General features: G+C 33.8%; 1 protein-coding gene across 1 annotated transcript in view; it reads right to left on the reverse strand.

Annotated features, from left to right (window-relative positions):
* The window catches only part of Spz5 (spatzle 5 Toll-1 receptor), a 73,296-nt gene that overhangs the window by 25,714 nt on the left and 31,834 nt on the right, over positions 1-15,748 (reverse strand). The window lies entirely within an intron of this gene.

The following is a 15,748-nucleotide window of genomic DNA, read 5'->3' on the forward strand; positions in this document are numbered from 1 at the left end:
ATATATAAAATACACACGCACGCATATATGTAAACGCGGAGGAACCGAGCGGAGACGCGACGCGCTTAGACCCGCGCGCTCGCTTTGAAGCGCGGAAATGGGGTAGAGGGAGGGGTCGAAGGGGACCCGAGGGTTGGGAAAGCGAAAGGGGTAGAGTAGCTGAGGTGGCGGGCTCCACAGAGATGGATATAGACGGATAGATGCGGATAGAGAGAGGTCGCGAGGCTTGAATGGGGCTAGTTTGAGATAGTTAGCGGGCCTTCAGGGGCACAATCGGCCGCGATTGGCGGGCCTACAATCACACGTCGCATTATATGTCCATCAGCGCGGCGGATCTCTCGCAAATACGTTATATAGCGCGAGCGAGCGAGCGCGCACACCAACGAGCTCGCCGCAAAAATTCTTCACTTCGTTTCCCCCTGTGTGTGCTTTTTTTTTTATTAATGTTTCATAGTCTTGTCTTCGTTCGATGATCCTTTAATCCTTCTGTCAATGCATCATTTCTCATCTTTCCGTCAATGTACGGGTGTCCGGGCATTTTCGACACATTGTATTATAATAATTTCTTTATAACAGCTGTGCTGGGCATCACTTATGAACAAAGAATTATTTTGTCTAAATTTTATATAATCGTTGTAATATTAATTTCAATTATATTTTTGTTCTATAGACAAATATTATATATATATTACCCTATTGTTTTATTAATTTACTCTTTAATAATTTATTTAAATCTATCAATATAAAAATTAAAATTTTTTTATATTTAATTATATACTATCTTTGATTATACAATTAGAGGATTACTAATTTTTTAAATATTTTTCAAGTTTAATTTCAAACGAATTATTTTTAAGTTTGATAAAGATTTCTTTCTTATTATATTTTAGGAGGTTTCAGAATACAAAGGCTCTTTGTATTTTGTATACGGGCAGAGAAAAATTCCGACACACATTTTTAACATTTAAAGTGGCTTCGAGTATCCATTCATTGACAGATTAAAACGCGAAATTCTAATTATATCAAACTTTCTCACAAGATAGAGCTCGCTGTATAAATTGAAAATTACGTTCTCTCGTGTTGTAGAATGATTAATAACTATCTTTCAGTCGTTCGTCTTTGTCAAAATTTGTTTTACGTGACTGTTGTCGCGATATTTGTGATTCAAAGGGGGGAGATGGGGGGAGAAAGTCGAATATAATAAATTCTTAATACACGGCAATTCGGCCTTTTCGATGACTCCTCCTATACGTCCGTCCGAGGAAAATGTTCCACTCGAGAGGCAGACACGGGACACATTCGTCCGGGGGCGAGTTGTCCCGTATGCAAATTCGTTTTATTGTCGCGGCACAGAGAGAGAGTGAGAGAGAGAGAGAGAGCGAGCAGACGTGGACCCATGTAAACGGTCATCTTCGCTACCCACCTTAATTTCATTCATGCCCCGCTGCCCTCCGGCCATCCCACCCTCTCTCTCTCTCTCTCTCTCTACCCCACTTTAATTACTGCCAATTGCCCTTGCCGCACGCGAATTATGTCATTTCCACATGAGCAGCACTTTAGTGAAATTTTCGCTAGGTAGTCAGAAATGAGACGACTGTGCACAGTCTCTCGTTTTCCTCCCTCCCTCCCCCTTTCTCTCCCCGCGCGTCGCAGTGTAGCGTAATAAGGGAATAATTAATTAATTGCACTCCCCCGCGTTTCGTTTTTGCGCTTCGACCCTCGACGGAATAAAATTTACGTGTATGTATGTATGTGTCTCGCGTATTAATTAAGTGCCGTATCTTTTTCCTTTTCTTTTTTTTCCAACGAGAGAGCGCGACTGCGCAACGGTTGTTTAGAAATAATCCGAGAAAAGGGCGGATAAAAAAAAAATAAAAAAATGCATTACACTCTCTAGCTGACGACGAATATGTTGTGCGCGCAGGATTGTAAAATATATTTTTTGGTCGGCTGTGAAAACCCAACAACCGAGACAAAATATCCGTATGCGAAGACCGTTTGTCCTTCTGATTCAATTATCCCTTTGTTACAGCCCCGTATCTGCAGAAGCATCCCTCTCTTCTGCTACCTCCGAGTTATTAGGCGAGGAGCAAGAGTGAATTCCCAGCGAGCGGTCAGCGGCGACATTCCGGCGTTACTGGCAGCTCGAATGAAAATTTCACAGTCTCCCGATTCCCTCCAATTCGAAGGATCCCGAAGATCCTTCGGCCGCGTCGACTTCCAACCCCCTTCTACCCCTCAACCCTCTCTCTCTCTCGCTCTCGCTCTCGTTATGTGGATCGTCGCGTACGTCGATGCGATAAAAGGGGATGGAAAAATAAAGCCCCCCTCCCAGACGGGAGAGAGACTAGAACGGTTCCGAAAGTGAATCACGGATTAATCTCGCGGAAAATCAGGTCAACGCGATCACTTTGCGCACTTGTTACCCTGAGTTAGATTAGTCGTCGAAAGAAAGGCTAAAAAGGATTGAACATTCATCGGGCATCTTACTCGAATAGTGTCGGCAATTTTCGCAAAAATTCCTTGTTACATAATTAATTCGCTTATCTCATTCGTTTTACGTCGTACATTAATTTAACCCTTCTGTCATGAGCGAGTTACCGAGTAAACCAGAGCAATTGTAAAAATGTGTCGAAACTTTTCTCCGAAACAAAATACAAAGAGTCTTTGTATTCGGAAAATATCTCCTAAAATATAACAGCGCAAAGAATAAAAGAAAATTGTTACCATGCAATATGTTAAAAACACGAGGTTGGTATATATCTGGGTATCCATACATTGACGAAAAGATGAAAAATTATGCATTGACAGAAGGATTAATGTATCGCGCATATATTTTTATTTAATAAACACACATTACGTCTACTAGTTATGCTTAGCTGCGAAAAGGATTCTCTAATGACAACGTGTGTGTTTCCGTTGGCTCTCTCTCTTTTTTTTTTTCAACGTCCCGACGACATGTTTCGCTTAATTGCGCGGGTAGTTGTAGCACATCGTGTAGCACATTAGCGGATACGAAGGCACACCGCGTTTCACACCTGGGCGATTTTTCTCCATTAGTGGCATTATTTCCGCACGAGTGTGTCGTCGCTCCGACCGCGCGAGTCACAGTGAAACTGATTTGTAGCTAGTGCCAGGTTTATAGAAAAAACACAACGGAAGAGCATCCCACTGTGGCGAGACAATGTGAGAGGCAGAGCCTCGGAAGCCTCGATAGCGTTGAGTTATTAGCCGCTAAACAAAAGTTACTTCCCACAAGTTCTGATATAATATAATTAAAAAAATATTATATAATTTATAATTATAATGCGCGTATAATTATTTTTCAATATATAAGTATTTTTTTTAAGTAGAAAGTATCCCTTTTCTAAAAAGTGCATGTTAAGTCGATTCTCGCAAGTATTGTTGCCTCTTTTCCGCGATGCTGATTGGTTATCTCGATGTGTGCTGCGTTGTACATTACTTCATATTGATAAAAGCCTGTCAAGGTTGAGCGACGCATTTTGACAGTTCAAATGTATATACGCATTTTGACAGTTCAAATGTATATATTGAGAGGTTAATAGTGTATTCAATTTGTGAATGCAATTATTGTGGTTTATATTATGATATACATGATATTATGTGTACATAACATTAAATTAAATTAAAGAAAATATAGATAAAGAAGACGAAGAAAGGAGGAAGAGGAAGTAGGAAAGAATAGAGAGAAAGGTATGTGTAGTAAAGTATATATATTTTATATATAAATAAAGCATTATTTAATTCAATTTGCGACTGTTCAATTTGCAATTTGACCCTGTGCGACGCATCCTTATTTTAAGTATAGCAAATGAAAAAGTCTGTACGCTGGTGTCTGTTTGGTACCAAATGATTCTGTAATCAATGTACTATTAAAATGTATAATCGATGAATTTTTGGCTCGTCTTAAAATATTGGAAATCGATACTTTTTTGACGCGGACCCTGTGCGACGCATCCTTATTTTATGTATAGCAAATGAAAAAGTTTGTACGCTGGTGTCTGTTTGGTACCAAATGATTATGTAATCAATGTACTATTAAAATGTATAATCGATGAATTTTTGGCTCGTCTTAAAATATTAGAAATTGATACTTTTTTGACGCGGACACTGTGCGACGCATCCTTAATTTATGTTTATCGTATTAAAAAATTTGTACGCTGGTGTCTGTTTGGTACCAAATGATTCTGTAATCAATGTATTATTAAAATGTATAATCGATGAATTTTTCGCTCGTCTTAAAATATTAGATATTGATACTTTTTTACCGCTGACCGTATGCGACGCAAAATTATTTTATGTTTATCGTATTAAAAAATTTGTACGCTGGTGTCTGCATGGTACCAAAAGATTCTGTAATCAATGTACTATTAAAATGTATAATCGATGAATTTTTGGCTCGTCTTAAAATATTGGAAATCGATACTTTTTTCCGCTGACCCTATGCGACGCAACATTATTTTAAGTATATCAAGTTAAAAAATTTGTACGCTGGTGTCTGTTTGGTACCAAATGATTCTGTAATCAATGTACTATTAAAATGTATAATCGATGAATTTTTGGCTCGTCTTAAAATATTAGAAATTGATACTTTTTTGATGCGGACCCTGTGCGACGCATCCTTATTTTATGTATAGCAAATGAAAAAGTCTGTACGCTAGTGTCTGTTTGGTACCAAATGATTCTGTAATCAATGTACTAATAAAATGTATAATCGATGAATATTTGGCTCGTCTTTAAATATTAGAAATCGATACTTTTTTACCGCTGATCCCATGCGACGCAATCTTATTTTATGTATATCAAGTTAAAAAATTTGTACGCTGTTGTCTGCTTGGTACCAAATGATTCTGTAATAAATGTACTATTAAAATGTATAATCGATGAATTTTTGGCTCGTCTTTAAATATTAGAAAACGATACTTTTTTACCGCTGACCCTATGCGACGCAAAATTATTTTATGTTTATCGTATTAAAAAATTTGTACGCTGGTGTCTGCATGGTACCAAAAGATTCTGTAATCAATGTACTATTAAAATGTATAATCGATGAATTTTTGGCTCGTCTTAAAATATTGGAAATCGATACTTTTTACCGCTGACCCTACGCGACGCAACATTATTTTAAGTATATCAAGTTAAAAAATTTGTACGCTGGTGTCTGTTTGGTACCAAATGATTCTGTAATCAATGTACTATTAAAATGTATAATCGATGAATTTTTGGCTCGTCTTAAAATATTAGAAATTGATACTTTTTTGATGCGGACCCTGTGCGACGCATCCTTATTTTATGTATAGCAAATGAAAAAGTCTGTACGCTGGTGTCTGTTTGGTACCAAATGATTCTGTAATCAATGTACTAATAAAATATATAATCGATGAATTTTTGGCTCGTCTTTAAATATTAGAAATCGATACTTTTTTACCGCTGATCCCATGCGACGCAATCTTATTTTATGTATATCAAGTTAAAAAATTTGTACGCTGTTGTCTGCTTGGTACCAAATGATTCTGTAATAAATGTACTATTAAAATGTATAATCGAAGAATTTTTGGCTCGTCTTTAAATATTAGAAAACGATACTTTTTTACCGCTGACCCCATGCGACGCAACCTTAATTTATGTATATCAAGTTAAAAAATTTGTACGCTGTTGTCTGCTTGGTACCAAATGATTCTGTAATAAATGTACTATTAAAATGTATAATCGATAAATTTTTGGCTCGTCTTAAAATATTAGAAATTGATTCTTTTTTACCGCTGACCCTATGCGACGCAAAATTATTTTATGTTTATCGTATTAAAAAATTTGTACGCTGGTGTCTGCATGGTACCAAAAGATTCTGTAATCAATGTACTATTAAAATGTATAATCGATGAATTTTTGGCTCGTCTTTAAATATTAGAAAACGATACTTTTTTACCGCTGACCCCATGCGACGCAACCTTAATTTATGTATATCAAGTTAAAAAATTTGTACGCTGTTGTCTGCTTGGTACCAAATGATTCTGTAATAAATGTACTATTAAAATGTATAATCGATGAATTTTTGGCTCGTCTTAAAATATTAGAAATTGATACTTTTTTGATGCGGACCCTGTGCGACGCATCCTTATTTTATGTATAGCAAATGAAAAAGTCTGTACGCTGGTGTCTGTTTGGTACCAAATGATTCTGTAATCAATGTACTATTAAAATGTATAATCGATGAATTTTTGGCTCGTCTTTAAATATTAGAAATCGATACTTTTTTACCGCTGATCCCATGCGACGCAATCTTATTTTATGTATATCAAGTTAAAAAATTTGTACGCTGTTGTCTGGTTGGTACCAAAAGATTCTGTAATCAATGTACTATTAAAATGTATAATCGATGAATTTTTGGCTCGTCTTAAAATATTAGAAATCGATACTTTTTTGACGCGGACCCTGTGCGACGCATCCTTATTTTATGTCTATCGTATTAAAAAATTTGTACGCTGTTGTCTGCTTGGTACCAAAAGATTCTGTAATCAATGTACTATTAAAATGTATAATCGATGAATTTTTGGCTCGTCTTAAAATATTAGAAATTGATACTTTTTTGACGCGGACCCTGTGCGACGCATCCTTATTTTATGTTTATCGTATTAAAAAATTTGTACGCTGTTGTCTGCTTGGTACCAAAAGATTCTGTAATCAATGTACTATTAAAATGTATAATCGATGAATTTTTGGCTCGTCTTTAAATATTAGAAATCAATACTTTTTTACCGCTGATCCCATGCGACGCAATCTTATTTTATGTATATCAAGTTAAAAAATTTGTACGCTGTTGTCTGCTTGGTATCAAATGATTCTGTAATAAATGTACTATTAAAATGTATAATCGATGAATTTTTGGCTCGTCTTTAAATATTAGAAAAAGATACTTTTTTACCGCTGACCCCATGCGACGCAACCTTAATTTATGTATATCAAGTTAAAAAATTTGTACGCTGTTGTCTGCTTGGTACCAAATGATTCTGTAATAAATGTACTATTAAAATGTATAATCGATGAATTTTTGGCTCGTCTTAAAATATTAGAAATTGATACTTTTTTACCGCTGACCCTATGCGACGCAACATTATTTTAAGTATATCAAGTTAAAAAATTTGTACGCTGGTGTCTGTTTGGTACCAAATGATTCTGTAATCAATGTACTATTAAAATGTATAATCGATGAATTTTTGGCTCGTCTTAAAATATTAGAAATTGATACTTTTTTGATGCGGACCCTGTGCGACGCATCCTTATTTTATGTATTGCAAATGAAAAAGTCTGTACGCTGGTGTCTGTTTGGTACCAAATGATTCTGTAATCAATGTATTATTAAAATGTATAAACGATGAATTTTTGGCTCGTCTTTAAATATTAGAAAACGATACTTTTTTACCGCTGACCCCATGCGACGCAACCTTAATTTATGTATATCAAGTTAAAAAATTTGTACGCTGTTGTCTGGTTGGTACCAAAAGATTCTGTAATCAATGTACTATTAAAATGTATAATCGATGAATTTTTGGCTCGTCTTAAAATATTAGAAATCGATACTTTTTTGACGCGGACCCTGTGCGACGCATCCTTATTTTATGTTTATCGTATTAAAAAATTTGTACGCTGTTGTCTGCTTGGTACCAAAAGATTCTGTAATCAATGTACTATTAAAATGTATAATCGATGAATTTTTGGCTCGTCTTAAAATATTGGAAATCGATACTTTTTTGACGCGGACCCTGTGCGACGCATCCTTATTTTATGTATAGCAAATGAAAAAGTTTGTACGCTGGTGTCTGTTTGGTACCAAATGATTCTGTAATCAATGTACTATTAAAATGTATAATCGATGAATTTTTGGCTCGTCTTTAAATATTAGAAAAAGATACTTTTTTACCGCTGACCCCATGCGACGCAACCTTAATTTATGTATATCAAGTTAAAAAATTTGTACGCTGTTGTCTGCTTGGTACCAAATGATTCTGTAATAAATGTACTATTAAAATGTATAATCGATGAATTTTTGGCTCGTCTTAAAATATTAGAAATTGATACTTTTTTACCGCTGACCCTATGCGACGCAACATTATTTTAAGTATATCAAGTTAAAAAATTTGTACGCTGGTGTCTGTTTGGTACCAAATGATTCTGTAATCAATGTACTATTAAAATGTATAATCGATGAATTTTTGGCTCGTCTTAAAATATTAGAAATTGATACTTTTTTGATGCGGACCCTGTGCGACGCATCCTTATTTTATGTATAGCAAATGAAAAAGTCTGTACGCTGGTGTCTGTTTGGTACCAAATGATTCTGTAATCAATGTATTATTAAAATGTATAAACGATGAATTTTTGGCTCGTCTTTAAATATTAGAAAACGATACTTTTTTACCGCTGACCCCATGCGACGCAACCTTAATTTATGTATATCAAGTTAAAAAATTTGTACGCTGTTGTCTGGTTGGTACCAAAAGATTCTGTAATCAATGTACTATTAAAATGTATAATCGATGAATTTTTGGCTCGTCTTAAAATATTAGAAATCGATACTTTTTTGACGCGGACCCTGTGCGACGCATCCTTATTTTATGTTTATCGTATTAAAAAATTTGTACGCTGTTGTCTGCTTGGTACCAAAAGATTCTGTAATCAATGTACTATTAAAATGTATAATCGATGAATTTTTGGCTCGTCTTAAAATATTGGAAATCGATACTTTTTTGACGCGGACCCTGTGCGACGCATCCTTATTTTATGTATAGCAAATGAAAAAGTTTGTACGCTGGTGTCTGTTTGGTACCAAATGATTCTGTAATCAATGTACTATTAAAATGTATAATCGATGAATTTTTGGCTCGTCTTAAAATATTGGAAATCGATACTTTTTACCGCTGACCCTATGCGACGCAACATTATTTTAAGTATATCAAGTTAAAAAATTTGTACGCTGGTGTCTGTTTGGTACCAAATGATTCTGTAATCAATGTACTATTAAAATGTATAATCGATGAATTTTTGGCTCGTCTTAAAATATTGGAAATCGATACTTTTTTGACGCGGACCCTGTGCGACGCATCCTTATTTTATGTATAGCAAATGAAAAAGTTTGTACGCTGGTGTCTGTTTGGTACCAAATGATTCTGTAATCAATGTATTATTAAAATGTATAAACGATGAATTTTTGGCTCGTCTTTAAATATTAGAAAACGATACTTTTTTACCGCTGACCCCATGCGACGCAACCTTAATTTATGTATATCAAGTTAAAAAATTTGTACGCTGTTGTCTGCTTGGTACCAAATGATTCTGTAATAAATGTACTATTAAAATGTATAATCGATGAATTTTTGGCTCGTCTTAAAATATTAGAAATTGATACTTTTTTGATGCGGACCCTGTGCGACGCATCCTTATTTTATGTATAGCAAATGAAAAAGTCTGTACGCTGGTGTCTGTTTGGTACCAAATGATTCTGTAATCAATGTACTATTAAAATGTATAATCGATGAATTTTTGGCTCGTCTTTAAATATTAGAAATCGATACTTTTTTACCGCTGATCCCATGCGACGCAATCTTATTTTATGTATATCAAGTTAAAAAATTTGTACGCTGTTGTCTGGTTGGTACCAAAAGATTCTGTAATCAATGTACTATTAAAATGTATAATCGATGAATTTTTGGCTCGTCTTAAAATATTAGAAATCGATACTTTTTTGACGCGGACCCTGTGCGACGCATCCTTATTTTATGTCTATCGTATTAAAAAATTTGTACGCTGTTGTCTGCTTGGTACCAAAAGATTCTGTAATGAATGTACTATTAAAATGTATAATCGATGAATTTTTGGCTCGTCTTAAAATATTAGAAATTGATACTTTTTTGACGCGGACCCTGTGCGACGCATCCTTATTTTATGTTTATCGTATTAAAAAATTTGTACGCTGTTGTCTGCTTGGTACCAAAAGATTCTGTAATCAATGTACTATTAAAATGTATAATCGATGAATTTTTGGCTCGTCTTTAAATATTAGAAATCAATACTTTTTTACCGCTGATCCCATGCGACGCAATCTTATTTTATGTATATCAAGTTAAAAAATTTGTACGCTGTTGTCTGCTTGGTATCAAATGATTCTGTAATAAATGTACTATTAAAATGTATAATCGATGAATTTTTGGCTCGTCTTTAAATATTAGAAAAAGATACTTTTTTACCGCTGACCCCATGCGACGCAACCTTAATTTATGTATATCAAGTTAAAAAATTTGTACGCTGTTGTCTGCTTGGTACCAAATGATTCTGTAATAAATGTACTATTAAAATGTATAATCGATGAATTTTTGGCTCGTCTTAAAATATTGGAAATCGATACTTTTTTGACGCGGACCCTGTGCGACGCATCCTTATTTTATGTATAGCAAATGAAAAAGTTTGTACGCTGGTGTCTGTTTGGTACCAAATGATTCTGTAATCAATGTACTATTAAAATGTATAATCGATGAATTTTTGGCTCGTCTTAAAATATTGGAAATCGATACTTTTTACCGCTGACCCTATGCGACGCAACATTATTTTAAGTATATCAAGTTAAAAAATTTGTACGCTGGTGTCTGTTTGGTACCAAATGATTCTGTAATCAATGTACTATTAAAATGTATAATCGATGAATTTTTGGCTCGTCTTAAAATATTGGAAATCGATACTTTTTTGACGCGGACCCTGTGCGACGCATCCTTATTTTATGTATAGCAAATGAAAAAGTTTGTACGCTGGTGTCTGTTTGGTACCAAATGATTCTGTAATCAATGTATTATTAAAATGTATAAACGATGAATTTTTGGCTCGTCTTTAAATATTAGAAAACGATACTTTTTTACCGCTGACCCCATGCGACGCAACCTTAATTTATGTATATCAAGTTAAAAAATTTGTACGCTGTTGTCTGCTTGGTACCAAATGATTCTGTAATAAATGAACTATTAAAATGTATAATCGATGAATTTTTGGCTCGTCTTAAAATATTGGAAATCGATACTTTTTACCGCTGACCCTGTGCGACGCATCCTTATTTTATGTTTATCGTATTAAAAAATTTGTACGCTGTTGTCTGCTTGGTACCAAAAGATTCTGTAATCAATGTACTATTAAAATGTATTATCGATGAATTTTTGGCTCGTCTTAAAATATTAGAAATTGATACTTTTTTGACGCGGACCCTTTGCGACGCATCCTTATTTTATGTATAGCAAATGAAAAAGTTTGTACGCTGGTGTCTGTTTGGTACCAAATGATTCTGTAATCAATGTACTATTAAAATGTATAATCGATGAATTTTTGGCTCGTCTTTAAATATTAGAAATCAATACTTTTTTACCGCTGATCCCATGCGACGCAATCTTATTTTATGTATATCAAGTTAAAAAATTTGTACGCTGTTGTCTGCTTGGTATCAAATGATTCTGTAATAAATGTACTATTAAAATGTATAATCGATGAATTTTTGGCTCGTCTTTAAATATTAGAAAACGATACTTTTTTACCGCTGACCCCATGCGACGCAACCTTAATTTATGTATATCAAGTTAAAAAATTTGTACGCTGTTGTCTGTTTGGTACCAAATGATTCTGTAATCAATGTATTATTAAAATGTATAATCGATGAATTTTTCGCTCGTCTTAAAATATTAGATATTGATACTTTTTTGACGCGGACCCTGTGCGACGCATCCTTATTTTATGTATAGCAAATGAAAAAGTTTGTACGCTGGTGTCTGTTTGGTACCAAATGATTATGTAATCAATGTACTATTAAAATGTATAATCGATGAATTTTTGGCTCGTCTTAAAATATTAGAAATTGATACTTTTTTGACGCGGACCCTGTGCGACGCATCCTTAATTTATGTTTATCGTATTAAAAAATTTGTACGCTGGTGTCTGTTTGGTACCAAATGATTCTGTAATCAATGTATTATTAAAATGTATAATCGATGAATTTTTCGCTCGTCTTAAAATATTAGATATTGATACTTTTTTACCGCTGACCGTATGCGACGCAAAATTATTTTATGTTTATCGTATTAAAAAATTTGTACGCTGGTGTCTGCATGGTACCAAAAGATTCTGTAATCAATGTACTATTAAAATGTATAATCGATGAATTTTTGGCTCGTCTTAAAATATTGGAAATCGATACTTTTTTCCGCTGACCCTATGCGACGCAACATTATTTTAAGTATATCAAGTTAAAAAATTTGTACGCTGGTGTCTGTTTGGTACCAAATGATTCTGTAATCAATGTACTATTAAAATGTATAATCGATGAATTTTTGGCTCGTCTTAAAATATTAGAAATTGATACTTTTTTGATGCGGACCCTGTGCGACGCATCCTTATTTTATGTATAGCAAATGAAAAAGTCTGTACGCTGGTGTCTGTTTGGTACCAAATGATTCTGTAATCAATGTACTAATAAAATGTATAATCGATGAATTTTTGGCTCGTCTTTAAATATTAGAAATCGATACTTTTTTACCGCTGATCCCATGCGACGCAATCTTATTTTATGTATATCAAGTTAAAAAATTTGTACGCTGTTGTCTGCTTGGTACCAAATGATTCTGTAATCAATGTACTATTAAAATGTATAATCGATGAATTTTTGGCTCGTCTTAAAATATTAGAAATTGATACTTTTTTGACGCGGACCCTGTGCGACGCATACTTATTTTATGTTTATCGTATTAAAAAATTTGTACGCTGTTGTCTGCTTGGTACCAAAAGATTCTGTAATCAATGTACTATTAAAATGTATAATCGATGAATTTTTGGCTCGTCTTTAAATATTAGAAATCAATACTTTTTTACCGCTGATCCCATGCGACGCAATCTTATTTTATGTATATCAAGTTAAAAAATTTGTACGCTGTTGTCTGCTTGGTATCAAATGATTCTGTAATAAATGTACTATTAAAATGTATGATCGATGAATTTTTGGCTCGTCTTTAAATATTAGAAAACGATACTTTTTTACCGCTGACCCCATGCGACGCAACCTTAATTTATGTATATCAAGTTAAAAAATTTGTACGCTGTTGTCTGCTTGGTACCAAATGATTCTGTAATAAATGTACTATTAAAATGTATAATCGATGAATTTTTGGCTCGTCTTAAAATATTAGAAAATGATACTTTTTTGATGCGGACCCTGTGCGACGCATCCTTATTTTATGTATAGCAAATGAAAAAGTCTGTACGCTGGTGTCTGTTTGGTACCAAATGATTCTGTAATCAATGTACTATTAAAATGTATAATCGATGAATTTTTGGCTCGTCTTAAAATATTGGAAATCGATACTTTTTTGACGCGGACCCTGTGCGACGCATCCTTATTTTATGTATAGCAAATGAAAAAGTTTGTACGCTGGTGTCTGTTTGGTACCAAATGATTATGTAATCAATGTACTATTAAAATGTATAATCGATGAATTTTTGGCTCGTCTTAAAATATTAGAAATTGATACTTTTTTGACGCGGACCCTGTGCGACGCATCCTTAATTTATGTTTATCGTATTAAAAAATTTGTACGCTGGTGTCTGTTTAGCACCAAATGATTCTGTAATCAATGTATTATTAAAATGTATAAACGATGAATTTTTGGCTCGTCTTTAAATATTAGAAAACGATACTTTTTTACCGCTGACCCCATGCGACGCAACCTTAATTTATGTATATCAAGTTAAAAAATTTGTACGCTGTTGTCTGCTTGGTACCAAATGATTCTGTAATAAATGTACTATTAAAATGTATAATCGATGAATTTTTGGCTCGTCTTAAAATATTAGAAATTGATACTTTTTTACCGCTGACCCTATGCGACGCAACATTATTTTAAGTATATCAAGTTAAAAAATTTGTACGCTGGTGTCTGTTTGGTACCAAATGATTCTGTAATCAATGTACTATTAAAATGTATAATCGATGAATTTTTGGCTCGTCTTAAAATATTAGAAATTGATACTTTTTTGATGCGGACCCTGTGCGACGCATCCTTATTTTATGTATAGCAAATGAAAAAGTCTGTACGCTGGTGTCTGTTTGGTACCAAATGATTCTGTAATCAATGTATTATTAAAATGTATAAACGATGAATTTTTGGCTCGTCTTTAAATATTAGAAAACGATACTTTTTTACCGCTGACCCCATGCGACGCAACCTTAATTTATGTATATCAAGTTAAAAAATTTGTACGCTGTTGTCTGGTTGGTACCAAAAGATTCTGTAATCAATGTACTATTAAAATGTATAATCGATGAATTTTTGGCTCGTCTTAAAATATTAGAAATCGATACTTTTTTGACGCGGACCCTGTGCGACGCATCCTTATTTTATGTTTATCGTATTAAAAAATTTGTACGCTGTTGTCTGCTTGGTACCAAAAGATTCTGTAATCAATGTACTATTAAAATGTATAATCGATGAATTTTTGGCTCGTCTTAAAATATTGGAAATCGATACTTTTTTGACGCGGACCCTGTGCGACGCATCCTTATTTTATGTATAGCAAATGAAAAAGTTTGTACGCTGGTGTCTGTTTGGTACCAAATGATTCTGTAATCAATGTACTATTAAAATGTATAATCGATGAATTTTTGGCTCGTCTTAAAATATTGGAAATCGATACTTTTTACCGCTGACCCTATGCGACGCAACATTATTTTAAGTATATCAAGTTAAAAAATTTGTACGCTGGTGTCTGTTTGGTACCAAATGATTCTGTAATCAATGTACTATTAAAATGTATAATCGATGAATTTTTGGCTCGTCTTAAAATATTGGAAATCGATACTTTTTTGACGCGGACCCTGTGCGACGCATCCTTATTTTATGTATAGCAAATGAAAAAGTTTGTACGCTGGTGTCTGTTTGGTACCAAATGATTCTGTAATCAATGTATTATTAAAATGTATAAACGATGAATTTTTGGCTCGTCTTTAAATATTAGAAAACGATACTTTTTTACCGCTGACCCCATGCGACGCAACCTTAATTTATGTATATCAAGTTAAAAAATTTGTACGCTGTTGTCTGCTTGGTACCAAATGATTCTGTAATAAATGTACTATTAAAATGTATAATCGATGAATTTTTGGCTCGTCTTAAAATATTAGAAATTGATACTTTTTTAACGCTGACCCTATGCGACGCAACATTATTTTAAGTATATCAAGTTAAAAAATTTGTACGCTGGTGTCTGTTTGGTACCAAATGATTCTGTAATCAATGTACTATTAAAATGTATAATCGATGAATTTTTGGCTCGTCTTAAAATATTAGAAATTGATACTTTTTTGACGCGGACCCTGTGCGACGCATCCTTATTTTATGTATAGCAAATGAAAAAGTCAGTACGCTGGTGTCTGTTTGGTACCAAATGATTCTGTAATCAATGTACTATTAAAATGTATAATCGATGAATTTTTGGCTCGTCTTTAAATATTAGAAATCGATACTTTTTTACCGCTGATCCCATGCGACGCAATCTAATTTTATGTATATCAAGTTAAAAAATTTGTACGCTGTTGTCTGGTTGGTACCAAAAGATTCTGTAATCAATGTACTATTAAAATGTATAATCGATGAATTTTTGGCTCGTCTTAAAATATTAGAAATCGATACTTTTTTGACGCGGACCCTGT

Source organism: Prenolepis imparis, unplaced genomic scaffold (genome assembly GCF_030444845.1).
Source record: "Prenolepis imparis isolate NDT839.2.m4 unplaced genomic scaffold, iyPreImpa1.0 SCAF_9, whole genome shotgun sequence".
Lineage (NCBI taxonomy): Eukaryota > Metazoa > Arthropoda > Insecta > Hymenoptera > Formicidae > Prenolepis > Prenolepis imparis.